The sequence below is a fragment of the Pleurodeles waltl genome, chromosome 2_2 (genome assembly GCF_031143425.1).
Source record: "Pleurodeles waltl isolate 20211129_DDA chromosome 2_2, aPleWal1.hap1.20221129, whole genome shotgun sequence".
NCBI lineage: Eukaryota > Metazoa > Chordata > Amphibia > Caudata > Salamandridae > Pleurodeles > Pleurodeles waltl.
The window spans coordinates 1,038,929,212-1,038,955,621 of record NC_090439.1 but is presented as its reverse complement, the minus strand read 5'-3'; the positions used below and the strand labels follow the sequence as shown (position 1 = coordinate 1,038,955,621).

General features: G+C 41.9%; 1 long non-coding RNA gene across 1 annotated transcript in view; it reads left to right on the top strand.

Moving 5' to 3' along the window:
- Positions 1 to 26,410, top strand: part of LOC138274527 (uncharacterized) — a 44,992-nt gene that overhangs the window by 9,124 nt on the left and 9,458 nt on the right. Inside the window, exon 2 of the long non-coding RNA XR_011200385.1 lies at positions 18,107 to 18,210. This is a non-coding gene — a long non-coding RNA (uncharacterized lncRNA). The remainder of the gene's footprint in view (positions 1 to 18,106; positions 18,211 to 26,410) is intronic.

Genomic DNA, 26,410 nt, shown 5'->3' with positions numbered 1-26,410 from the left:
TCGATTATAGAAGCTGCAGAAGGTTGTTTGCAGTGCTCAATTGCGTCAGTGAAACCTCATATTAGGGGTGTGGGATGTTCAGTGTTTGACACATCACTGACCTATTCTGATAATCATATCTTTTATATTTTTTTATATAACAACAACTTTCTTGGCTGTAACTAGTAATCCAACCATGTAACTGGACGGAACAGATTGCAGACTTAGTTTCGAGACGGGTATGTGATATTGAAGACATGAGTGCCTAGATATTTGATTTGAAAATTGCCTTCCTGAATGAATTGGGTAGGTTATTACAGCATTCTTGAAGGCATTGATTGTTTGGATGTGTTAATGTGGAAAGATTCGCCTACCCGAATGAATTGTTTTGAATTTGTGGTAAGCAGCTGTCCAAGGGACTCAGAAAAAAGAATCCTTAAGGTGAATAGTTCTAAACCCTTTGGGATGAAAACAGGGCACAACCAAACCCAGCATTTAACCTTGTAACAATATGTTCCATACTCGTTCTGTGTTGCTTCACTACATTTTGCTGAAGCTGTACTTAATAAATCGTCTTTACTATATTTTTCATAGAGGTGCACCATCTTCTTCCCCAGGGGTTGCTAACGTGATCTTTGGATGTGGAGAGTGCCGCTAATATCTGCTTTCAAGCCTGTTACTCTTTTTGTGACTTAACTTTGCAATTATATGAAAGAGCATAACATGGTTGGAGTGTGAATATTGTACCAGATAACCTTACTGCAGCATGCTAAGGTAATTGGTTTCATAAGAAGTTGTTGTGAAAGGTGGTCGGCTTGATTCCGGGTGGTGGTGACTGAAGTATTTTATTATTGTGAGATTAGCTCTTTGGGTAAATTCATTTACATCCTTGTTACATCTAGATATTTAATGGCAGTATTGTGGCCATATAAGCTAGTAAATGTTCTTTTATATACCTGTTGTGGCAGTCAAGGCCATCAGAAGACCCAACAGGTCTTCATTTCTAACTTGCAAGTTATACCTAGAGAATTCCAGGTCAAGAGGCTGGTGTCTTGCCCTGATTTTGCAGCTTGCTCACACTGCATAGTCATTGCTTTGTCTACTCTGGTCATTGGAGTGCTATCTAACAAGCAGTTTTTTGACACTACCTATGCCTCCCTGGATCATTTGATTTTGCATTATTTAATTTTTTATGTAAGAGTGCTTGTTAAAACCTGATAGAAATCTATGCATGAGATGGCATCACCATGAGATTTTGGTTTACAGGAGGGACGTCAGTTTGCTGCAGCTATGAAAGAAATTGTAAAAAAAAAACTTTAAAAAAATCTCAAATTAGGTGCAGTTACCTGAAAGAAAAGGCACTTGTGATGGACTTTTTAGCGTACAGACTCAAAGTTCCTAATAGACAGCTCTTTGCAGGCTTTCACTGTTCACCTTAAAAGGGGTAGGAAAGAGGAAAAGCTCTAGTAAAAGAAAAATTAAACCAGTTGGGTAAATATATACTGCATATATACACAATCATCGCTCAGGTAAACATTTGGAGATCAGAGGACGTCGGTGGCCAGTAGTTTCTGTAATGAGGTGTTCTTGTAGAGTGAAGTTCTGTCAGGCCTTGGAGTTGAGGCGTGTTCAGCCTTTGCCAACCCAGACTCGCCCTTGCTGTGTATTGGTTGACTCTGTATTCTTAATTTAGTATGGTAGAGTGCCGCTCGGGCACTACAATAGATTGTTAGATGTGTGCTTTAAAGGCTGACCAACATTAGTTTTGTATTGTCATGGAATTTGCACAGTACCTCATATCTCTGATGCTCTAAGCACTCTTGGTGGATCATTACTTTGCCACTCAGTTGTACGTGGCTGCCTACATGGGAGTGATGCTCCTGTTTTGTCGTAGCAAACCTTTGGTAGCACTTGGGTAATGGGATGAAGAGGTTTAAAAGAATCTTATGTTGATTCTGAGTATGCTGTAATAAACCTAATTAACTGGTGGGGAGGGAGAGACTCAGGTGTAAGAGGTCTATGTGTTGTGTGCTAGATGAGCACCTTGATGTACTGTTCTCCATTAAACTGAAAATTAAGTTTTTCTATTTTAAAAACAATGAACTAAATTAAGAGGATCAATGCACAAGATCCTGACTATCTAAGCCTTTGTAAAAGCTTGCAAGTTTTCAGAAGGCTAATCAATAAACCTGCACGAGACAGGTTAAACCTAAAATATAATTATTACAAACGGATAAAAAATAATCACCCTAAACTTCGACAATACTTCAATAAAAGTACAGTAGAGATAAAAATTTTGAGACAAGACAAAAAGCACACAAAGAAATACACATTAAATTTCTTATGTCTAAAGCATTTAAATAATATAGTGTTGAATCTCAAAAACATAGCTTAAAAATGCTCACTTTATTAATCTCTGCTGCACATAACGAATGCTGAGATAATGAATTAATAAAATACGCCAGTAAGATAAAATCGCATTAAACTTTGATATCATTTCCTAACCACTAGCGCCCTACAAATAAAATTGATCACAGCAAAGCAAATTTCCAGGGATTTAAAGTGCGGTAGATATTGTAAAACTAATTTATAATCTAAAACTGGGTTTAAGAACAGATTGTGATGTGTACTATATAAAGTACAAAACAATATAAAGTGCATGGTGCTCTGCCGAAACACAATCACAGAGCAGCCACCCTGCATTAGGAAAGCAAAATGTTCAGCGTGCTTTAACGGACTCAAGTGAGATAAAATCAATGTTGTGAGTTGCAAAAAAGGACCAAATAAGATTCTAGTCGGAGTAGTAATTAAAGGGGAATACATTTACTACTGCATATTTTGAGCATAATGCTACCTTTCATTGCTGCAGTAATTAAACAAGCATTTGCAATGGGTCTCGCATTAGAACTATTAGCGTTGTAAATTCCTAACTAGACTTTTCTTTCCACACAAACTGAAAATAACAGTTGACATAAGCGAGCCTAGTCAAAGCGCAGTATGAGCATGAAGAGGGAGACGGAAGGAAAAAGAAGTTTGCTCGCAGTCGGTTATCAACAAAGGTGCAATTATCCATGTAACGGGGTCGATTGCCAAGGCAGTAACAAAACCACCCGAAGGAGGGACAAACGTATAGCAGTTACCAATGAAAAACAAAGGATTTTTGAAAGGCAAGCAAATGAGAGTGATAGTGATGGACATGCGGTTGGTGTGGTTAAAAGCCCAGATACATACCAACACGTCGGAAAAGCAGTGCTTGCATGCACTTATGCTCAACCTAAAAACGGGTTTTTGATTTGCAGTTTTACTGGGCTGAATCTGGCTTAGTAAAATAATCTGCTACAAAAAAAAGTATTTTATGTAATAAAGCCAGAGGATCTTCATCATGTTATTCAGCTGCAGACATCTATCAGAATGAATCTTGAGACCGGCACCTCAGGTGTATGCCAGAGTTTGAGTCATAATAGTAGGGGACCTATTCTAACAGAATCCTGCACATAATTTATCCCCAGTTCTCTATGGCAAATATGTGTTGCTATCTTTTGGGATAGAGAGGAGTCTACACAGGAAGTTATTTTCTGTTCTTTTCAGTACCCCCAATACCAGCCCTGTAGAATACATTTGCCCTTATATCGCTCAAGGAGCTTCTTTACCAGTCAGTGGCCCATCTGAGCAAAGTAATCAGTTAAGCGTAAATGAGCGTGAATAACATAAGGGCATGTTCTGAAGAAAACCAAAGCCAGACTGACATAGTTTGCTCACTTAAAAAGCCTATAAAGAACAGAGTTATCGCCAAAATACGGCAGCTTTGTTAGGTCTCGAGTAGACAGCTCATGCTCTGTCTCTTTGAGACATATTGTTTACAGTCAGTGGGCTTTCAGCTTGCCCATAACATACAACGTTAGCTTCAGTATCATTCTCATATCCTTAAAAACTTTTTAGTTTTGTCCTAAACACTCCATGCGAGTGAATGCGTTTTCTAGCTGTCTGCTTGGTGTGCACCTTCCTACCCCTGTTGGCACTCAATATTGCTGTAACTTTCCTGTGTGCTTCTCCCTCACCCTTGTTTGGTTCGCAGTCTGTTTTTCTTTTCTTGGTCGTGCGCTTCATCCCTGGCTCCATATTGCTTTCTCACCTGTTTGCTTGCCCCCCCCTTTCCAAAACCACCACCACCACCACCCTCAGTGTGAATTCCCCACCTCCCAATTTGTGTTACACCCTCCATTCTGTTTTGCTTCCGCCACACCTGACCACTCTATTTTGCTTCATTCTCATCTGCCACTCTGTGTGCCCTCCCAATTCCATTTTACTTGTCCCATCCTCCTACTCTATTGCTTGCCCAATCTGTTTTGGGAAGGGAAAAAAAAAAGCTTTCACCTGTTTGTTTTTCTTTTTTTTCTTTTTCTTTTAATATACGCATCCGACTCGGATGGAAAGATTACATTTAAAAAAGTGCCATCATTTTGTAGGCATGCTCATTCATTGCACTTAGTAAATGAAGTGGGTGAATGTCATTATATTTATATATATATATAATAGTTTTTTTTTTTTTTTTTTTAAGCATGCTGCACACCATCTCTAAAAATCACTGGCTCAGGCAGTAGGTCCCGAAGGCAAGACCTGTTGACTTTGCCAGTTCTTGTTGGATAATGCAGCGGAGAAGCGTTGCCCACTGGGAAAATTATCTTTTTGCGCATTGTGAATTGTTTAAAAATGTTTTCTTTGCTGTGGTATACAAAATAGTAAATAAGTGTTTCAAAGTTAGCTGAATCTATAATGCACACTTTAGACACCAAAAGCTTCATATCAACAGGGGTGTCATTGCTTTACTGGGGCTGCCAGTGTCCTACATTCATTGAAACAAATACACAAACAACAGAGAAACTTAATAGTAGTTTATCCCTTGTTATGAAATCATCAGTGCATACTGAGAAAACGTTTACCGTGATATTCTCTCAGGTTAAAAGTAAATAAACTGCATTTCAAAACTAAGGTAACTGATGAAATCTTTATTTATATGCAAATGGTTATCCTTAAACTAATAGTGTCTATTTAGAAACAAAACTACTTCCTTAAACCTGTAATAGGTGGGCTATAGACCCCTCGCTTTGCTCACCCACTACGTATGCTCTATGTTTATGTAACAGTATTTCAGATTTGTACTGCAAATAACAAAATTGCATATTAAGACTGTCTCATAATTATTAGTTTAACTTGGCAACGGATCATGGCTGTTTCTGTGCATATCATTTAATAGTTTTTTACTGCCAGTCCTGGCATGACCGCTCATTTCCTGACTGTTGTTTGGTATGCAAACTCAGCCGTAGATGGGAGAAAAGTCGTGCCCCGCCCTTTCCCCAGTAGCCTGTTCTGAAAATGTGAATCACCGTTCCTCTTTAAGGGATCTAACATACTGTACAGCTCCCAGTTCGTATTTGAATTTCAGAAGAACTGAAGGTGAGGTAACAAAGTTATTTTGACTACCTAAAATTGATTTTTTTGAGTTAGCGGAATGTATTTGCTTTCATTTTTTAAATATGTATTAAAACCCTTGGGCCCTGGAGAACGAAATGAGATCGTCCATGTGGTCCAAATCTGTTTAGTGCGCCGTCCACCCGCTTCCGCTTGGTATAAAATATACCATCTTGAGTGCACTTTACAAAGCTGCAAAGTTTTCAGCTTGCTTATGTGTGACATTTATGTAGTTTCAAAGAACTTGTTAGTGACATTCAACTACAAATGTGTGACACTTAGAGACACTTTCTTGCGAGCAAAACCACGCAACGAAGTCCATGGAAAGAGAGAAGAATCAGAAACGACATCCTTTTGAGAAATGCGAAGCTCTAAAGAGATTTTGAATGTTGTGGGAATTCTCTGGAACGGAAGGCCACTAAGCTATTGTCCTTATTTTACAATAATGACTTGCATATTACCATGCTTTTGGTTGCATACTGGAACTTCGTAGCGGTATAAATGCAACATTCGCCTATTAACCACTGCACTAAACGGTTTTCAGTTCTATTTCTCTCTGATTATACACACCTGCAGTAATTACATTACCTTATAAGACACCTGTAGTGATCGTATTAACTAATGGTGCTTTATAATGTAAAAAAGTGCATTTAGCACCACTCGTAACATTACTTGCTTTTATCATTCATTTCAAGGGGTGTGCATCATCATTTTATAAGCAGTTACCTAAATTTGAAAGACCAGTAAAAATAGTTGCACTCAAGTTTAGTGGTCTGCTGTCGGACTGACTCACCTACACCAGCCAAAGGTGACTACTTACCCTGTCCGTGCCGGGAGACACCATCTTCAAACGGGGCCTGCTGTGTTGGGAACCCTGGGATGCCGACTGACTTGTGCCTGACTGATTGCATATTCACTGAGTAGTCTGCGAGTCTGTCCTTCACTGCAGCAGGCTGTTTCCTCCCACTGGACAGCATCTCGGATTCCGCTGTCACTGTGTTGTCCTGGCCACCACATTGCGCCGTTCAGAGGAGTCAATTCATGGCTCAAAAGTGGTCCTTCAGTGTTTTCATCTGGTGGCAATCGTTACGTTATCTGTCAGACAGTGGATGGGGTTGGCAGGTGCCCCAGGAGTATACAACTTCTGTGAAGAGGGCTAAAGAGTGCAACCTCTCTGTTGCACATGCAGAAAGGAGCTACTTGACTGTGGCAGCAGTGACTGCGGAGAACTGGAAACACAAAATGTTAAAACTGGCATCTCTTGGCATGGTTTCCCCTGACATTTTGTTTTCTGACTTCCTATTTTGACTGTGTACGGAACTTTGTTTTTGCTGGCTTTAGGACTGTGCACGTTTTCACTGCTCGCCAGTGCCAAAGTGTGTGTGCTCTGTGTCTAAAAACATGGTAACATTGGCTTCTCTGTGATTGGCCTATTTGATTTATTGGTAAATCCACAGTAATGTTCAGTAGGTGTGCCCGGTGCCTGTAAATCAAATGATACTAGTGGGCCTGATTGGGCCACCCATTACCGCATCCTTTCAAACATGCCTCAACCCTGCCACTGCAGAGCCTGTGTGCACAGTTTAAACTGCTGTTGTGGCCTGGCAAGTGTACCCACTTGCCAGGCCCAAACCTTCATTTATAGGTTGAACCCAGACAGTACACATCACTGTCTGCAAGACATATTGTATTAAATCCTTGGGCTTTTACCCATGCCCACTCTTGCCATTTGTTCTTTGTTGTGCTTGTCTTCAATGCTTCTTTTTTTTATTGGTGAATTTTTCTAAATGTCCGTCCCTTTGTGTGCTTAGTTCCCTCCCGGGCAATTTCACTAAGAGAATTTTTTTGTTGGCCGTCACAATATGTTCACGCTTCCTCCTGTTACAGCTTGTGATGACCCCCTCCTCCCGTCTGATTTTGCCTTTAATCCCCGCTGGGATCTTTTTCTCCACGCGGCTCGGGGAATGCTTCGTGTTTGAATGTATGTTTAGTTAGCTGCTACTGAATGCTGCTCAGCGATAATTGAATGTTTGTGTTAAGTTGAAATCCTATGAAAGCTAATAATCGGTGTGATAAATTACTTGGTTACACTTTCAAGCACATTGTAGCGGAGAGCAGAGAGGTGGATTTTTTTTTTTTTTTTTACACAGTTAAGCCTTGTTGATGGCTCTACTCCAAAAAGTATTCCATTATCGCAGAGGTAATGCCATTGCAACAGTAGCAAGTCCACTACAGCGGTCTCAATGTTATTTCAGCAGCTGCCAAGCTTTTACTGCCGTGGCAGTACCATAACAGCAGTTATAATGGCACAACAGCAGTGGTCATCCCAATTGCACTGCAGCAGTCTTTCCATGTCTACCCTGGCCCTGTGCGTGGTATAGTAGCTGTAGTGCACAGTCACCCATGAGGGTATCCTGGCGCTGGCATTGACCCTGCATAGACCTCAGCTGTTGTGCAGTTTTGGCAGTGGAAGATATATGGCAGCTGCATTGACAGAGGTGGGTCCTTTGCAGGGTACCCTTCCTTTGATTGGCTCACAGCAGCAGTTGGTTGAACAGGTCAGAACTCATGATCTCTTGACTACCGAACCACAAATAAAGGGAGGCCGGTCGAGTGATCTTTGCGTTCATTTAGGTTTTGTGCCATGAATGCTGTTTACTGTATCTACTTTGTAGCACAGGCATTACCAGATCACGTAAAAAAAAACAATGTAGCGCTCCTGGAGGCTTTTTTGGGAGAAAACTACAGTTTGTGTATTTGCAGGCGTGTCCAGTTGTAAATGAAACTGAGTGGATTTTGGAATCGAGCACCTTGCGGTTCATCTCTGCAAATGTCACCAAGTAACTACTGTGCAGCGCCGCTGTAATAACTGCGGCTGCATAATAATTGCATGGTTGTAACGAGAGTTCAATGCAACAACCGAGAAGAACTTCAACAACTCACAAAGTTAACGTGCTTTTGGGAAGGCCTCCCATCAAAACAAAAAGTGCTGATCACAGGAAAGCTGACAGGAATGGGATTCAAGTGTAATTGCGGCTTGCTCTTGTGCCAAGGTCCCTGTGCTGCACCAGAACCTTCAGATGAACATGTTAGAGCCTGGGTGAGGTGCAGGATACGGAGAGCAAATGTAAGTAAGGTGGAGCTGCAATAACAAAGGACGTCATGTCAAAACACAATTTGGCAGGGAAAGATAAGTGGGTAAGAACTTTTTTTTTTTTTTCTTTTTTTTTTTGGGGGGGGTGGCAAATAACACACACTGCTTTTGTTTCCCACAGCTGTTCACTTTATATTGGTTTTATTTTTCACTGCTTTTAATAAGAGGCTGCACGACTAATGAGTAGTTTGTGTATTGCCACAACCCTTTATCACTCTGTTCTACATATGACTGTAGCCGACTAATTTATTTCACTAAAACAATTTTATTAAATAGCAATATGACTGCACTGTGCAGTATGAAAAGATGCACATAATTACAAATGTATGCTTACTATAGATACTGTGTTGGCTACAAAGTACGGCACCCAGGTGTGTCTGTTATAGAGGGCAACCAGTACACCTTGTTCATTGAGCCTTGTCACTCCAGTTGGTTTCGTGGGGGTGTGTCCTTAATAGTGGAAAAGCCTTTTTAGGACGAGAATGCAGGGCCACTGGAATTATTTGGCAGAGCGGACCAATTAGGTGGCAGGGTTGACCAATTTATGTGGAAAAAAAGGTCCAGTTATGCAGTTACAATGCCAGTAGCTCTAATTCAAGCCGGTGCGAGATCTGTTGCATTGCAAATGCTTGTAATTACATGTAAGTCACCCTTAAGGTAGGCCGTAGTTAGCCCCAAGGGCAGGCTACAGTGCAATTAAAAAGTTGGACGTGTTCTTTTAAGTTTAACATGCCCAGATAGTGAAATGCTCTTAAATTCGTTCCTCACTATTGCAGGGACTATCACTCCCATAGGCCAGCATTGTGGTTGCCTTCAAACATCTTCTAAGTGTAATTTCCAGTTGGGAAAAGAAATAAATATAGCGTGTGGTGGCTCGGGACTTGCAGTTCAAAAATACATCTTTTGGTGAAGGTGGTTTTTAAATTGCGGGTCTGAAAATGCCAATTTTAGAAAGTTGGCATTTTCTTAATATAACCATTCTGTGCCTTAGCCTGTCTCTGAATACACGCCTGGGTTTAGGTGACAGAACATTTGCATACTGATAGTTGCCCTGGGCAGGAAGAGGAAGAGTCAATTTACACATACATTTGAATAAGCTGTGTCCTGCCCTCGCACAAAGGGCTGATTACCCGCTACTCATAGCCTGAAGCCAGGGCTGGATTGAAAGGGATCCGTGTGCACGTCAGAGAATTCTTTTGAAGTTACCCCTACATCAGCAGCCTTTTTGTGTATAAATACTGCTCCTCTGACATCATATACTCCTAACCCTTTTGGATTGAGGATGTTTTTCGGCACTAAGGACTGCAGTGCTGTCAGGAGGGACTGCCTCTTTTGCTGTTTGTTTTTGCTGTGTTGGCCTGCTACTTCTTGCCTGGAAGTGAGAGGACTGGATCTAACTCCCTACATCAGTGTTTCCCAACCTGTGGTCCGGGGACCCATCGTGGTACACAAAGCCTCCTCAGGGGGTCTGTGACTGCTTAGAAAATTAAAAAATATTAACAGATGAATAAAGTGGCTAAATGTACAACTGGAAATTTTAAAACTTACTGTAAATGTCAAAGAACTTGAAATTGGAGGCTAAAAATGAAATTCGTATCCTCAGATTGATTCGTGAGAGCAGTGCAGGTGCATCAAACAGAATATATATAGTATGGACAATGTGTGGTTTCAATTGAATTTATAAAAGCTTCAACCTTCCTATTAAATTTTTTTTTTTTTTTTGCAAATTAAATAAAATGTGTCATAATTAGTGGATGTGTTTAATGTAATGCTTGTTTCTCTATTTTTGTGTATTGTTTCTGGTTCATATCATAGACAATATTTAGGCCTGGGTCTCTGGCTTCTAGTAATGACTCAGTGGGGGGATTCATGGATTCCAGTAATGACTCCGTGGAGTCCCTGGGTTCTAATAATGATAAAGTGGGGGTCCACAGAAGTCAAAAGGTTGGAAACAACTACTTTAAATCCTGCAATCTAAAGTTTCTCCAAGGGCCTGACTGAGCTTGCCTCTTGTTTCTGAAAAGTCTCAGGGTTATCACAGACTTCACCTGCATCTTGCTACCTGCACATAGGCTCTTCTGCTGTGAGTCATGCATTCCAAGCGGTTCAAAATCCAGTCTTGGGCCCTTTGTAGGTGAGTGTGGTGCTTCAATACAAGAACTGACTCAACACTGGCCCATCTCTTGGTATCTATGCATCCCGGTGAAGAACTGCCTTTTTGTCTCTGCCTGAATAGAAGCCGCGGACACCTCTCGCCGACTATGCAACCCATTAACCCCAACTTATATCGCAACCACTGCTGGGTCAGTGTAGCACCATGTATTGAATCTGGTACTCGTCACTTCTGGACGTCACATCAAGACTTTGCCCGATCAGGAAACGCTGCATCGCCTGCATGTGCAACTCATCCCCCTCCTCTGGATCAGTACATTGTCACCAAGCATAGAGGCAACAAAGGTACTGTCAGCGGGTCTGCGTGGCTCCTGTACCCGGTCTGCACTACATCACAGTGGAGCTGCACTTTTGGATTTGCTCTGGTTCTCCAGGACCAGGTAGCTCCAGTTGTAGCTGTTGTCTTGTAAGCAGTGCATTTTTATCAATCTTTGAAAATTCATAACTTGATTGTTGTATGTTGAATTTGTGTTTTGTTTGACTCGGATAAATATTGTCTGTTTTTCTAAACTGGTGTGGAGATCTTTTGTTGTGTTTTCACTGTTACTGTGTGTGCGCGCCAATAATTTACACATTGTCTCTATAACTTAGCCTGACCACTCTGTGCCAAGCTACCAGAGGGTGAGCACACGCAGACCTTTAGTGTGTAACTTACTTAACCTGACTAGGATTGTGGTCCTTACTTGTATAGAGCACAAACCTCCACCAACCAGAGACCAAAACAAACTTTCAGCTGCCGCCTGCCACCTGAGTATCTACTAGGGAGGAGAGGGGGGGGTGCTGTCCACTGTGTAGTCACATTTAACAGGTGCCTTGCTGAAAAGTGAATGGCATGCTACAGTGACCCCAAGATCTAAACACCTTGATTGATAAGATTTGTCTGTGTGGCACCCTGGCCAACGAGGCGAGTAAGAGTTCCTTACAATTGAAAGACGGTTTTTATTCTTTTTATGACCATGGAATGCACTCGTTATGTGCTACTGTCTAAAACTTCATATGGTGGAAGCGTCTGGCTTGGCTTGATCATGTGTTTAGCACTGTGGGGGTGATTATAACGTTTTCCCACACCTGTGGCACCAGAGTTTATTATCAATGAAGTATATGGTTAGCTGCACGTCCGCTGACGGCGCAGCTTACTGCCATAGCGCACTCAGCAGCTCTTATTGTGCCCCGTGTCATCCAGGGGGTGATACAAGTGTGTGACTAATGCATTTTAGTACAGTGATGCAGACACAAGCACCAAAATGCATCCATGTAACCCCTGATGCGTGGTACATGGCAGATCTGACATTAACAAGACAACGATGTAGGAGCATTCTGTCAGAAGGCTATCGGATGCACGTGCATTACAAATTATGCACAGTTGTTAGTGCTGCTGATTGGCTGTTTACCACCAAAACAAAGTGCAAGGATGTACACATTTATTTGTGGAATTGGTGCGTACCAACCGCTGCTGTGGCCACATCATTCTGTTGGTACCAACAGCCTTAACAAAAGTCAGAGCCGAAGAACAATCAGCTGCATGCCTTAAAGTTTGCACACTTCTTAATATATTTCATCTATACACCCGAACTAGTGCTGGTCATCAATATTGCTCATTTTGAGCTGGTGTTTGCCAGTGGGAGCCACCTGCAGTTATTTGAGCTCTTGAGACATTTCCAGAGAGCAAGATAAGGAATATACACAACCCAAAAAGGAGGAGGAAGATGGAAAAAACATAACAAAGGGAGAAAAGCAGGGACTGGCAAGAGCTGGATTAAGAGAGAGAGGATACCTTGCAGTGGATTATACAGGGAGTGCAGAATTATTAGGCAAATGAGTATTTTGACCACATCATCCTCTTTATGCATGTTGTCTTACTCCAAGCTGTATAGGCTCGAAAGCCTACTACCAATTAAGCATATTAGGTGATGTGCATCTCTGTAATGAGAAGGGGTGTGGTCTAATGACATCAACACCCTATATCAGGTGTGCATAATTATTAGGCAACTTCCTTTCCTTTGGCAAAATGGGTCAAAAGAAGGACTTGACAGGCTCAGAAAAGTCAAAAATAGTGAGATATCTTGCAGAGGGATGCAGCACTCTTAAATTTGCAAAGCTTCTGAAGCGTGATCATCGAACAATCAAGCGTTTCATTCAAAATAGTCAACAGGGTCACAAGAAGCGTGTGGAAAAACCAAGGCGCAAAATAACTGCCCATGAACTGAGAAAAGTCAAGCGTGCAGCTGCCACGATGCCACTTGCCACCAGTTTGGCCATATTTCAGAGCTGCAACATCACTGGAGTGCCCAAAAGCACAAGGTGTGCAATACTCAGAGACATGGCCAAGGTAAGAAAGGCTGAAAGACGACCACCACTGAACAAGACACACAAGCTGAAACGTCAAGACTGGGCCAAGAAATATCTCAAGACTGATTTTTCTAAGGTTTTATGGACTGATGAAATGAGAGTGAGTCTTGATGGGCCAGATGGATGGGCCCGTGGCTGGATTGGTAAAGGGCAGAGAGCTCCAGTCCGACTCAGACGCCAGCAAGGTGGAGGTGGAGTACTGGTTTGGGCTGGTATCATCAAAGATGAGCTTGTGGGGCCTTTTCGGGTTGAGGATGGAGTCAAGCTCAACTCCCAGTCCTACTGCCAGTTCCTGGAAGACACCTTCTTCAAGCAGTGGTACAGAAGAAGTCTGCATCCTTCAAGAAAAACATGATTTTCATGCAGGACAATGCTCCATCACACGCGTCCAAGTACTCCACAGCGTGGCTGGCAAGAAAGGGTATAAAAGAAGGAAATCTAATGACATGGCCTTCTTGTTCACCTGATCTGAACCCCATTGAGAACCTGTGGTCCATCATCAAATGTGAGATTCACAAGGAGGGAAAACAGTACACCTCTCTGAACAGTGTCTGGGAGGCTGTGGTTGCTGCTGCACGCAATGTTGATGGTGAACAGATCAAAACACTGACAGAATCCATGGATGGCAGGCTTTTGAGTGTCCTTGCAAAGAAAGGTGGCTATATTGGTCACTGATTTGTTTTTGTTTTGTTTTTGAATGTCAGAAATGTATATTTGTGAATGTTGAGATGTTATATTGGTTTCACTGGTAATAATAAATAATTGAAATGGGTATATTTTTTTTTTTGTTAAGTTGCCAAATAATTATGCACAGTGATAGTCACCTGCACACACAGATATCCCCCTAACATAGCTAAAACTAAAAACAAACTAAAAACTACTTCCAAAAATATTCAGCTTTGATATTAATGAGTTTTTTGGGTTCATTGAGAACATGGTTGTTGTTCAATAATAAAATTAATCCTCAAAAATACAACTTGCCTAATAATTCTGCACTCCCTGTAGAGGCCTGGAGTGGATTTAAGACTATGCCTCCTTGGTGCTGGTCAGGCTGACATTTAATAGTGCTGGCTGCGGGCTTCTGAGCAGAGTTTTGGGCACCGACATTTTCTTTCACAAATATATAGCACTGGGCTTCTGACAAATACTTATTATTAGTACAACCTTTTCCTTTTGCTGTATTACTTTCAAGGCCTCACTTTACCAGGTTGTCTTTTCTCTGATGGGACTGAGTGCTTTCAGCTTGGCCTATTAAAGTCTTATGAGGCCACTGTCAACTGTGGTGTCTCCCTGAGGCCAACTTTGTCTTCCCTTGTAAATGTTTTTATAAAACCAGTCTTTGATCTCCTAAAAGACCCGGACTGATCTTTCATTGTATGACGCTCAGATCACTATGCATGTCAGTGGCCAACTGGGTGGCGTAGCTGGCTTGGATGAACATTAGCAGCCTTAAACTTTTATATGGTCAGCAGTTTACCGACTTAATCCATTTTACCCCCTCGTTTGATGAAAAAGTAAGAATTGTGGGTACTAAGCTTAGCTATGGGGTGCACATTGGAGAAGGTATACTGTCCGTGTTTAGCTTGAGACAGTGTGAATGGTTTCAGCAATTTACTGGCCAGATTCCAGGTTAATCGGCTATCAGCAGTATAAAATGTTGCACTTCATGAGCCTGAAACTCAAAAAGCCCAACCAACTTTATCTTTTCACACAAACACTGCACTGGCTGACAGTATGGAAGCTCTTTTTTTTTTCTCTAGAATATCCTTCAAATGTCTGTCTGGAACAGGTCTTGTTTACTCTTTGGTAAAAAATTGTCTGCCAGGTCCTGGCAAGCCATTTAGCAATGGGATTGATTGGTGACCAAAGTTGCTCTGGTTCGGGACCATGGCTCCGAAACTGCATGCATGTGCATCTCAGAGAGGAGCCCACACTATATAGCTTTTGGAAAAGCCTACATCTTTTTAAAATGATCTAGTGTCTCTGTAGTAGTGCTGTATCATCAGCACGTTACTTAGCCAATAACTTGGTTTATAAATTTCCCTCTGCCTTTTGCGCCATTTGAATTGCAGTGATATTTGAAATAATTTCTAAACTTGAATTCTTTTTGATCTCCATCCTCAAGATAACGGTATCCGTATTAACTAAGCACAATCACATCGTCACTCAGCTCTCATTAAATATATATATATTTATCCAAAACGCCCATTGCGGAGTTAACCCAACAGAGGGTGGAGCATCCATGCCAGAGCAGCAAGCTGGGCTGAAATATACAAATCCACTAACAGTCCAAGAAGACGCTCACTTAAGATTGCAGTGCAGGAAAAGATTTACTGCATCTCAAACATGACACATTTCGCCCAACACGCGGGCTTGATCACATAATTTCCACAATATTGCAATCCCTTTTTAAACCGTGAAAAAAAAGACATAGGACTCTCCCTACCCACCTCATAGTGGCGGCCATCTTTAAATGTACTAATACTCCTGTCCTCGAGTAATAAGTCCAAAATGTGTACAATTAGTCATAAATGCCCCAATCCAAAGTTACTACCACGTATGTGTACTGGCGACAACAATTAGAAACCGAATGTGTGCATAACTGTTACCTGTCCACTCTTGAATACATCATGTTGAATACAACTATAATAACATTGCATCTATGTACCTCTCCAGGAATAGCGTGGTGCATCACAAGCAAGTGAGGGGTATAAATGCTGTTGGGGGGTGGGGGGGGAATATCCTCCAAAAAGGTATATCTGTAACATATTAAGATGAGAAAATCGTATCACAAGCCTGTACATATGTATATCTTCTCCTCAACACCATGAGCAAAAGAATACCCGCATAGTGCAAAAAGACTGCAGAGGGGAGGGGGAATGAAACCACGTAGGGAGAAACAGAAAAGTAAAAACTTATCTGACACTGCAAAGTAAAGTACTAATAGAAGTGAAGTGTGGGAAAGATAGGGTCCATCCTCCATGTGAATCCCATATATACTTGTGGGCCTTTCCTTATACCTAGAAACAATAAAACATGTGTCCGTGAATCCATCCCAGACCCCAGTGCATTAAAAAAGAAAAAAACATACTTTCCGTACTTTTGTATGTATAAAAACAGACATCGTCCTATTGTTATCAGGATAGCCTAGACACCGTACTAAGGGCTAATGAACAGAGAAAGTAACCGCTCTGTTATTCCTCATACAGGTGTATTCCCAATTCTTCATCAGAATTGACACCCATTGTGATCTTATTCTTGAATTCCAAGATGTATCTAGATTCCTGTTGCCTTAATCGTAGAGTCCTATTACCTCCTCTTGGATTTTAAGCGCACTGTTTCCACCATGTATCTCATTGAAATGTCTAGCTACTGAATAATGGAAGTCTACATTGGTGATGGCCCTCATGTATTCCATTACCCTCTTTTTGGCCATCATTGTTGTGTTCCCTATGTATCTCAGTTGGCATGGGCACTGAAGTACATATGACATATGCAGTACTGCAGGTGAGGAATTGATAATCCATTCTCAACCAGGTTGTCTCACTTTATTTACCATCTTGCTATTCCTTCATACCCAACAATGTCCACTCGAGGACAGGAGTATTTGTACATTTAAAGATGGCCGCCACTAAGAGGTGGGTAGGAAGAGTGTTTTGTCTGTCTATTATCTTGTTTTTTTAATGGTTTAAAAAAAGAGATTGCAATATGGTGGAAATTATGTGATCAAGCCAGCATGTCGGGTGACATGCGTCATGTTTGGGATGCAGTAAATCTGTTCCTGCACTGCAATCTTGAGTGAGCGTCTGCTGTGACTGTTGAGGGGGGAATGTGTGTGTGTGTGTGTGTGTGTGTGTGTGTGTGTGTGTATATATATATGTATATGTGTATATATATATATATATATATATATTAGTGGCAGTGAGACTGTGTAATCAACTGAAATTCTGTTAGAGAAATTTTCAATTTTTTTAATTTATACCTACAATAATACATTTTATTATTTTGGGTAACCTTATCTTGTGGAGGAATACTCTTGAATTCGAAACAATATCTAGTTATTTCTGTTAACAACATGTATTACTTCAGCCATGAAGAAGTGACTGCGGTCGCAAAACAAGTCTTTGGTCGGTTTGTTTTGACAAAAATTGTTTTTAATAAGTTATGAAAATCAAGATTTATGGAAATTCACGGAAAAGGGGCTTATTATTAAAATGAATGTCACAGTTGTGGTGTTTCCACCTCTCGCAGGATGATTAATGGACTGATGTACTGAAACAGTTAAAACTGTACTGGCAGATAACCAGCAAATCTGCCGAGCAATAATCCTGCTTTTCTGTTTAGTGTACATGCTTACAGCTGGATATGTATATAATGCATGGCAGTGGCCTCGAACCTGCTACAGTGATGTTTAACACTACAAAGTGCAGTAGCTGGTTTTACTTTATTATTAAAATATGGCCATGGCTCGGTTGCTAACATATTGACTTGTAATTACCCTCATTACCGTTTGTTCACTTGATGGTACCCTGTCAATGCCTTGGCAAAACATAAATCCGTAGACTCTCATATAAAAAAACTTGATGTGTGCATTTCTTTCTAAATCTGTTTTTGGGACACCAGTTTACCCATCTTTCTTGCACGTCAACAGTACGTTTTTGAATCTTGCTTCTGGATCTCTGACTGGAACCCCAAGGATGTTCCGCATTTCTGTATTTGATTTCATGTCCAATGTAACAAAGCAAACTGTATGTGTGACTTCAAGTCTGAACTTGCTATGTAGCCGCAATGATGAGTAGCTGAGATGACTCGTTGCAAGGTTGAGTTAACCTATTAAACACAAAGTCGTACATTACCCAGGAGCATAATAATAATTTACTCATTTGGTCCAAGTCCACCTCGCTGACAGTGTTCACCTTGTTTTTGTGGTTCGTTGTGCCCCGTTCATTCGCGCTCTCAAGTGCATGTTCTTTTTCTCTGCAGCAGGGGAAAGACTGTTGGCTCTGAAAATGATTTTCCGCTCTTAAGCTGATCGACAGTGGATATGGATTTTTCCATTTCGTTTTGCCAAGTGAACTACAGAAAAGGTAAAGAAATATTCCGCTTTTAACAGGTCACGTTACTGCAAAATGCTACCATTATTTGAAGCGTTCATTTTGTTTGCTGCTTAAACTATGAATCGAGTGTATTTGTATGAAGCACTCTCTAGCTCCTCCTCTGCTTCACTTATGGTTTTGTTTTGCCTCTTGTGCTCTTTGCTAAAGAACGTTGCTCCGTCAGCCTGACAATTTTCGACCTTTTACGTTTTGTAAGTTGTCTTTCGAGGTTACATACCACTTGCAGTCACTCCACGGTGGTGCAAGGTTGCATATATATTTTTTTTTTTTTTACACTTTTTAAAAATTCGAATCGGTGAAATGCCGGAGTAGTTCTATATTTACAGAAAAAGTAAGCTATTCCTTCCACATTGATGGTGCATAAATATTAAAAACTTACAAAAGTTGAATAATGTTCAGATGGTATTTCAAATTTCCTCTGTGGTCTTTCGCACATCATCCACTAAATCAGTGTGAAAATCCGACAGACTAAATTGCAGTGATTGCTGCAGCATCTTGTATTATTGCAAATTACTTCCTAGTTAAAAAAAAAATAATAATCTTTGACAAGGATCACTAGCATATTTTAATGGTTTTGATCTGTAGTTTGGTGATTTTGTACATCTAAATGTCACTTCATTGTTGAATTGCAGTCAATTTTGAGCTCAACGGCTGACGCTGCGCAGGGATTTTAATCCTAACATTTTCTAAAATGGAGACATTAATATTATTGGATCTTGTATACTGCATATCTACCAAAAACATGAATTTCCAGCTCTTTGGCAAATAGATAGTGGCTAGCAGATTTAGAGGAGATCCAGGTTTTCAGATTATTGCAGAAGGTGGTTGATGAGGAGCAGATAGTCAGGAACTTGGGTTAGGTGTTCTACAGCTTAGGCCCAAGTTTGAGAAGGAGCAACCGCCTATGCGAGCCAGTTTGACTCTGGGAACGATACAGGTTGCTCGATCCAATGGAGCGAGCAGGCTGGTATGGTACCACTAGTTTTGAGTTCTTGTAGGTACATTGGCCCATACTCGATCTAGCTTTAAACATGTAGCACAACGCTTTAAACTGCATCCATTTGTCCACCGTAAGCTATTGAAGTTTGCGAAGAAGACACTACACGGAGGCATGTTTAGAAAGATGATATAGAAGCCTGTCAGCCGTGTTCTGATTTACTTGCAGACATATAATGGAGGCCTTGCCTGGCCCAAAATAGAGGATGTTTCTGTAATCCAGACTTGATAAAATCCAGGCCTGAATGACCGTCCTCTGGGCTGAAAAAGGGAGCATCCAGATAATTGTTTTTCAGCCATTTCAGGACTGTGAAGCAGGTCGAAACTACGTTAGCGACTTAGGGTTTCATTGACAGATTGACATCCAGCCAAGAACCTAAGTTCTTTACTTTGGAGACTGGTTCTCCGAGAGTGCCCAAGGTCTCAGGCCAATACTGGGGGGCCCCAAAGCAGGGGGTTCTCACCATCGCCTCAGTCTTCTCGCCATTACATTTTAATGAGTTGATGTTCATTCAGGTGGTGATTTTACTCAGGAAGGAGTTTAGGGCATTAGAATTGTGTCCCTGAGCTGACGGCACAAGATGATTTGATTATCTTCTACATAAGAAAATAGGTTAAGGTAACAGTTTTAGAACATAGATCTTTAATAACATTGGGCTTAAGGCTGATCCCGGGGGGACTTCAAAAGTAAGAGCATATGTCGTTGACTTAGAGCTGGCAGAAAAGGCCTGGAAGGTGTGATCTAAAAAATAAAGAGGTCATCCAAAATGAAGCTGCCCCTTGGAGACCCAGGTTCTCCAGTCTTTCCAATAGAGTGGCATGTGACACAGTATCGAAGCCTGTGCTGAGGTCAAGTAGGATCAGCACAGCCACTCCACCATTGTCCAGAAGCCATCTCAGATGTTCATTGACTCGGATTCGGTACTGCGCCCCACTATGACTGAGGAATGCAGAAAGTTTTGGGAATCCACAAAGGCAGCAAATTGTGCATTAACCAGGGCTAGAAAACTCTTTAAAATGTTACTAGACCTGCAGGTCGAATAACTTAAATAATCTACTCGACCTAACTGGAATGTACTTGACCTGTAAACGGGTCTCAAATTGTGTGATCCTTGGCAAATAGTCTACAGTCTCCTTTTTCTTAATTCTCACATATGATTGCACCTTCAAATATGTGAGCTCCGCATTTCTGCGTACAAAAAAACCCTCTTTTGTTTGATTAAGTAGACTTAAGTTTGCTGAATGCATCGCAAGAATCTAGCTCAAATACCCATGAGGTCTAGCCCACATAACCTAGGAGTTCTTTTAATTTACTAACATGATTGCCATCAGGGCGGGAGTATTTCTCAGTTTGTTTAAACACTCAATTTTAATAAAAATATTACTAAACCATTATGTGGTAACATATTGTCATCTGCACACAGTAACTTACCAAGAAATGTCCTAAAACCTCTCCACTAACTTGCAGTTTTACTGATAAAAAAATAGTGTATTAACAGTCTGAAAATTGGGTTTCAGAAAACACACCCTTTGCACATCAACATGTAAAGTATTCTGATTTGTTTTCATCCTATTAAAATATTTTTGTCATCACACAGATATTAAAAAAAGGGCTTTCACAACTACTGAAATATATTTTGAAATGTTTGCACTGTTAACTTAGTCATTTAAATGATGTGTGTTAGGAAAAACCTGACCCCAATATCCTTTTGCTTTACATTCTAAGCAGCAGGTCACACAGTTTACCTTATGAAGTCCTGGCACAATTGTAAGAAAAACTGACTTTTGACCTCTGTCTGTGAACACAGAGCAAATGTGACATAAGAAAAAGATTTATAGGCATCTTTTATTGTTCCTCCACTTTTCAACTGAACAGAACACCTGTTCAGTGTCAAGCATATTACCAGTGGTCAAGTGGATTATTTTGAGCCCTGTTAACATGTTACTTCAAGATATTGGCAAAAACGGGACTTATCGAGATCAAACTAAAGTTGGATCAATTGAGAGGAATCCAGATTGGGCATTTTTAAGAGGGGCAGAACCATGGTGTGCTTCCATGCCTGAGGAATGCATCTCTCTTGTAAGGACCAGTTAAGGAGACCTGTCAGTAGTGGTATTAAGTCTAGCCCCAGTGAGCTTAGTTTGGCCCGAGGGAGACGGTCTCGAGGAGAGCCATACTTTATAGAATGTAATGGGGGTCTGAAAAGGAGGGGTGTCCATAGGGGCAAATTAATTCATTATTTGAGTAGCTTGCGTAGTGCAGACATTATTTGGTTGGCAGGTTGGATAATCCATCCATGAGTTGGTACTAGGGAGGTTACCATCCATCGGGGGTTCGCTCGTCAGAGCAGTTGAGTGTTGAATATCTGTCACCTTTTTTTAAACAAAAAGTGTGCTAGAGCCTCACATTGTGACTGTGATAGCAAAGGGGAGGGAGTTACTTTAGTGGGGTCTGATAGTTCTTTGACTGCTTTAAAAAGTGTTTTGGAACATTTCTGAGCGGTGGTGATTTTTTCCAGAGTATAATGTTGCTGGGGCAGCTCTACAGTGTGCAATAGTCTTTTAGCGCAGCTTTGTACATTTGCATTCAGGTAGTCCCAGGTCCAGTCACTAACCATTGGTTGGTCTAATTTGACAGAATTCACTATGTTTGAGTTGTTCCAAAGTCAAGATTTAAGAGAGGAGAGATCTAGTTTGGACCAATTTCTGGATATAGCGCAGCCACGGAGGGCAGTGAGCAAGTCTGAATAGAGAAAGGCACTGCAAAGTGGTCGGACCAGGGTAGCAGGGGTGAGTAGGGTCAGTAATAAGGTTCTTAATGTTCGAAAAAATAGGATCCAGTTGGTGTCTGGCCTTGTGTGGGTGCAGAACTAATTCAGCCAAGTTTGACAGTTAGTAATAATATTTGACGGTTACTAATAATATGAGGTTACTAGTCCTTAGACCCTTATTAATTGCTTTCTTTTTTGGAAGGGTTTGTTTTTAGGGAAGACTGGCGAATAGGCCAGAGGTGATTCAGTGAAGCAGCAGGTAGAGTGATATAGGGAAGTGAACATTACAAGAAGAGGTAGGAGAGATGTTGGTATTGGGGAGTTTGTGATGTTGGACAGTACGAGGTAGAGGTTTGCACCAGTATTATCTCAGCCAGAATAAAGTTAGGGGTGAGGAGGTGGGTGGTGAAGTTTTAATAGAAATGGACAAGTAGGAGTTTATTAGCAGTAGTGATGGGAGTGGTACTTGGCTAAGGTTTATGCACATGGGAGAGGAATTAGAAAAGAGCCAATAAAAACTGGTTGGGAGGGACACAGGGATGAGTCGTGTTTTGTGTAATTAACAGGTGACTGGGGTCCACAGGAGGATAGGCCCATGATTTATGGGGACTGTGGAACAGGTTGCAAAGAGGAGTGATGGCTGAATTAAGAGAGGGCAGTAACTATGGTATGGCAGAAAGTGAAAGGGATTGATAGTGGGGGAAATAACTACAGAAGAAAGCTGAATTTGAGTTGGTAAGGGAGAAGGTGATCGTTTGGGGAGCATAGTTGGGAAGAGGAGAGCATTTTGGGCTAAATATAAAGCAGTTGTTGAGGGGCTCAGTTGTTACGGGAAATTGTAGTACTAGTAGTAGTAGTGGTGTGGGTGGGTGGGGAGACCACCTGAGAAAATTAGGAGACCTAAAAAGGATGGGTACTTGGTGGTTCTTATAGAATGGTCAAGTGGTTTTGTTGTGGTAGGGTGAACCTGGAAAAAGGGGCTAACGGTACTCCCTGGGTAGATGGGAGTTTGTTGCATGGGAGGTGGGGGGGGATCAAGTGAAGTGTTGTATAGTGGAGGGAGTTGGTTAGTGCCAAGGCCATACTTGACAGAAATTAGGCCTTGGCACCAAAATAGAAGTGCCTTCCCAACCCTGTATTGAATTACATAGCTAAAAAAGCCGCCATGTTTATGAATTGAGGCAGCAAAAAGACCTGCTTTGTAAGTGTTTTGCAAGGTATGGAAGACTGCTTCGATCTGAGCTTGCTATAGGCAATTTTTGTTGGAATATCAGAAAATTCACCAGTAAATGGGTTAAGAAACTAAAAAAAAAAATTATCCACCCACTGATCTATCTGACTAGCCCTTTGGGCATTGCCTAATTGCCCTATGTGTCAGTCTGACCTTGGTGAGGAGGTGAATATTGAGCCACAGGTGCACAGGATAAAGAAGGTGATTGGAAGAAATTGGGGAGGGCAGTGAACCACCTTAAGCAGTAAGTACAGTCCTTGTCGGGGTGCTCAAACCCCTAGTAGCTATGGCACAGAACAGACAGGCTTAACTTAGATGCAAAGTGTAAAGTACTTATATAGTACCACAACTAATAAACACAACAAAAGAAAAATCTCAAACCAATTTAGAAAAATTAATGAATATTTTGATAGATAAAATGACAGAAATCCAAGAGGGGAATCCAAAGTCTGATACAGACACCAGGTTCGACCCAATCGGATGTTTTACCCTCTGATTTAGTTTCTGGAATGAAAGTCAAATATCCTTAGTCGGGCAAGGTAGCAGGCTATGGCTGAGACTGTCTCAATGGTGTTAGCCTCTGGATGGTGTCTCGATTAAGCGCATGACTTTTGCTGGGAAAGCTCAGAGCTCGTGAAATTTTTACTTCACACCCAGAGGTCTCTTGCTGGCTGGATACTTTTGGCGCCTCACCCGGTGAAGATTTCTACGTTCGGACTTAGTCACTTTTTTGGAGCTTAGATTCTTCCAGTGGAGGAAGCTGCAGGAAATAGCCAAACAGGGCACTGTGAGGAAGGATACCTTCTCCACAAGCTCTGGCGTAATTGGATTTGCTGCTGCAGAAGAGGTCAGAGTTGGAGCAGCCTAAGGATGCAACACTTCTTTGTGGGATCCGCTTGGCAGGTTGGTCCCAATCTTCCAGAGGACTTTGGAGCCAAACTATTTGAGTCCCAGGGTTTCCAGGAATGTTAAGAAGGGTACCCCTTTACAAAGCCATGTGTCCCAGGGCTTTGGGGACTTCAATTGTGGATCAAGACTCGCTATAGCAGAGGCTAGCATGGGGGGGGGGGTGTAGGTAAGGTCCAGCTGGAACTGGTCCTTTGGGCATTCGCAGGAAAGACCTCTTGTAGCTTATTGTGTCCCTGTAGCTTGAACAGGAGGTCACCCTTATGACCCTTGAAGACCTCTTCTTTGTCCTGGGTGCAAGAGGGAGAGCAAGTCCAGTCTTCTTATCTCTTCTCAGGTAGCTGATTTAGTCCTTTTCTGATCTTCCACAGACTCAGTAGGGCGGTTCTATGGGTTCCACAAATATGCCTCGCAAAAGCCTCTGGATGGGGGTTGACTTCTGGTTCCTCCCTACCCAATGAGGTAAAATTCCTAGGGGTTTCACTACCCATTTTGCAGCATTTTCTGTCTGCCCTATGGCAGACAATCCCACAGTGCCTAAATCCAAGATAGATTTCTTCTTCTCACCTAAGGCAGAGCCTTTGTGCCGACACCAGAGGTGTTGCTGGGGAAATGATCAACACATGTTCTGTGGCCACTCTGAACTCTTTCTGGGGCAGCTGCACCCCCACCCCTTGATTGGAGCCTGCATGGCCGGTGGAGTAAAGAAGTACTCTGTCTAGGTGTGAGCTAACATGTGCATGTGACAGGGTAACCCCCAAACGGTTATTATGCCAGAGGAACAGAAACACCTCCCCACATCCAAACCTTTGTCCTGCTTTGGGAGAAGTTTTCTTGCCTCATCAATGGGGATGGTCAACTGCCAGGTGACAGTTGGAACTCATATAAATGTGTTTCTAAAGGCTTTAGGCAGGTACATGGTAACGTTCCAAGTGTTTTTTTCCTTAATAATTATCAAACATTACATTTTTGCCATTACATTTCGATTTTGAATAACTATTAGTCTTTGGATCAGATTTCTAGCTGTTTCCTAAATGAAATGAGCATTATTAAAAAATATTGTAACCCTGTGTTTTTCCTATGGAACAGCCAGCCTTGCAACAGTGAAAATAGATTTTGCAGCTTTTCCACTACAAGAGCATGTTGAGCATTTAAAAGTTCACATGTTCTGCTTTTAAATAATGTGCACCCTGACTTATGGACAGTAAGGCCTGTGTAGAAGTGACATATTAATATTAAAGGAAGGGTAAGGCCTATCAAAAAGGATTAATTTGACAGTTTTTATATTTGCAGACATTACACAGACAAGCTGCCAATGGTAAGGCTACAGTCGCGATTGCACTATCAATGTAGTGGATGGAACAGTGGGTACTGAAGTCAGCTAGTGGCATGTAACTTACAGGCTCTGGGAACACTTTATACTGTATACTAGGTACTTTTAGGTAAGTTAAGTACGGCAATTAGGGGTATGCCAATTTCATCAATGGGAAAGGAGGAGAAAGGGAACTTTAGTACTGGTTAGGTGAGATAAAGTGCACCAGCTTATACAGCCCTCAAATGTAGGGTTCAGCAAGAAAAGGCAAATATACCAATAACCATACAGAAAGAGCACATTTCCTACAGTGCCGGTGTTGGAGGCAGAGAGTGTGTGGCGGTGTTGGAGGCAGAGAGTGTGTGGCGGTGTTGGAGGCAGAGAGTGTGTGGCGGTGTTGGAGGCAGAGAGTGTGTGGCGGTGTTGGAGGCAGAGAGTGTGTGGCGGTGTTGGAGGCAGAGAGTGTGTGGCGGTGTTGGAGGCAGAGAGTGTGTGGCGGTGTTGGAGGCAGAGAGTGTGTGGCGGTGTTGGAGGCAGAGAGTGTGTGGCGGTGTTGGAGGCAGAGAGTGTGTGGCGGTGTTGGAGGCAGAGAGTGTGTGGCGGTGTTGGAGGCAGAGAGTGTGTGGCGGTGTTGGAGGCAGAGAGTGTGTGGCGGTGTTGGAGGCAGAGAGTGTGTGTGTGTGTGTGTGTGCCGGTGTTGGAGGCAGAGAGTGTGTGTGTGTGTGTGTGTGTGTGTGTGTGTGTGCCGGTGTTGGAGGCAGAGAGTGTGTGTGTGTGTGTGTGTGTGTGTGTGTGTGTGCCGGTGTTGGAGGCAGAGAGTGTGTGTGTGTGTGTGTGTGTGTGTGTGTGTGTGTGTGCCGGTGTTGGAGGCAGAGAGTGTGTGTGTGTGTGTGTGTGTGTGTGTGTGTGTGTGTGTGTGTGTGTGTGTGTGTGTGTGTGTGTGTGTGTGTGCCG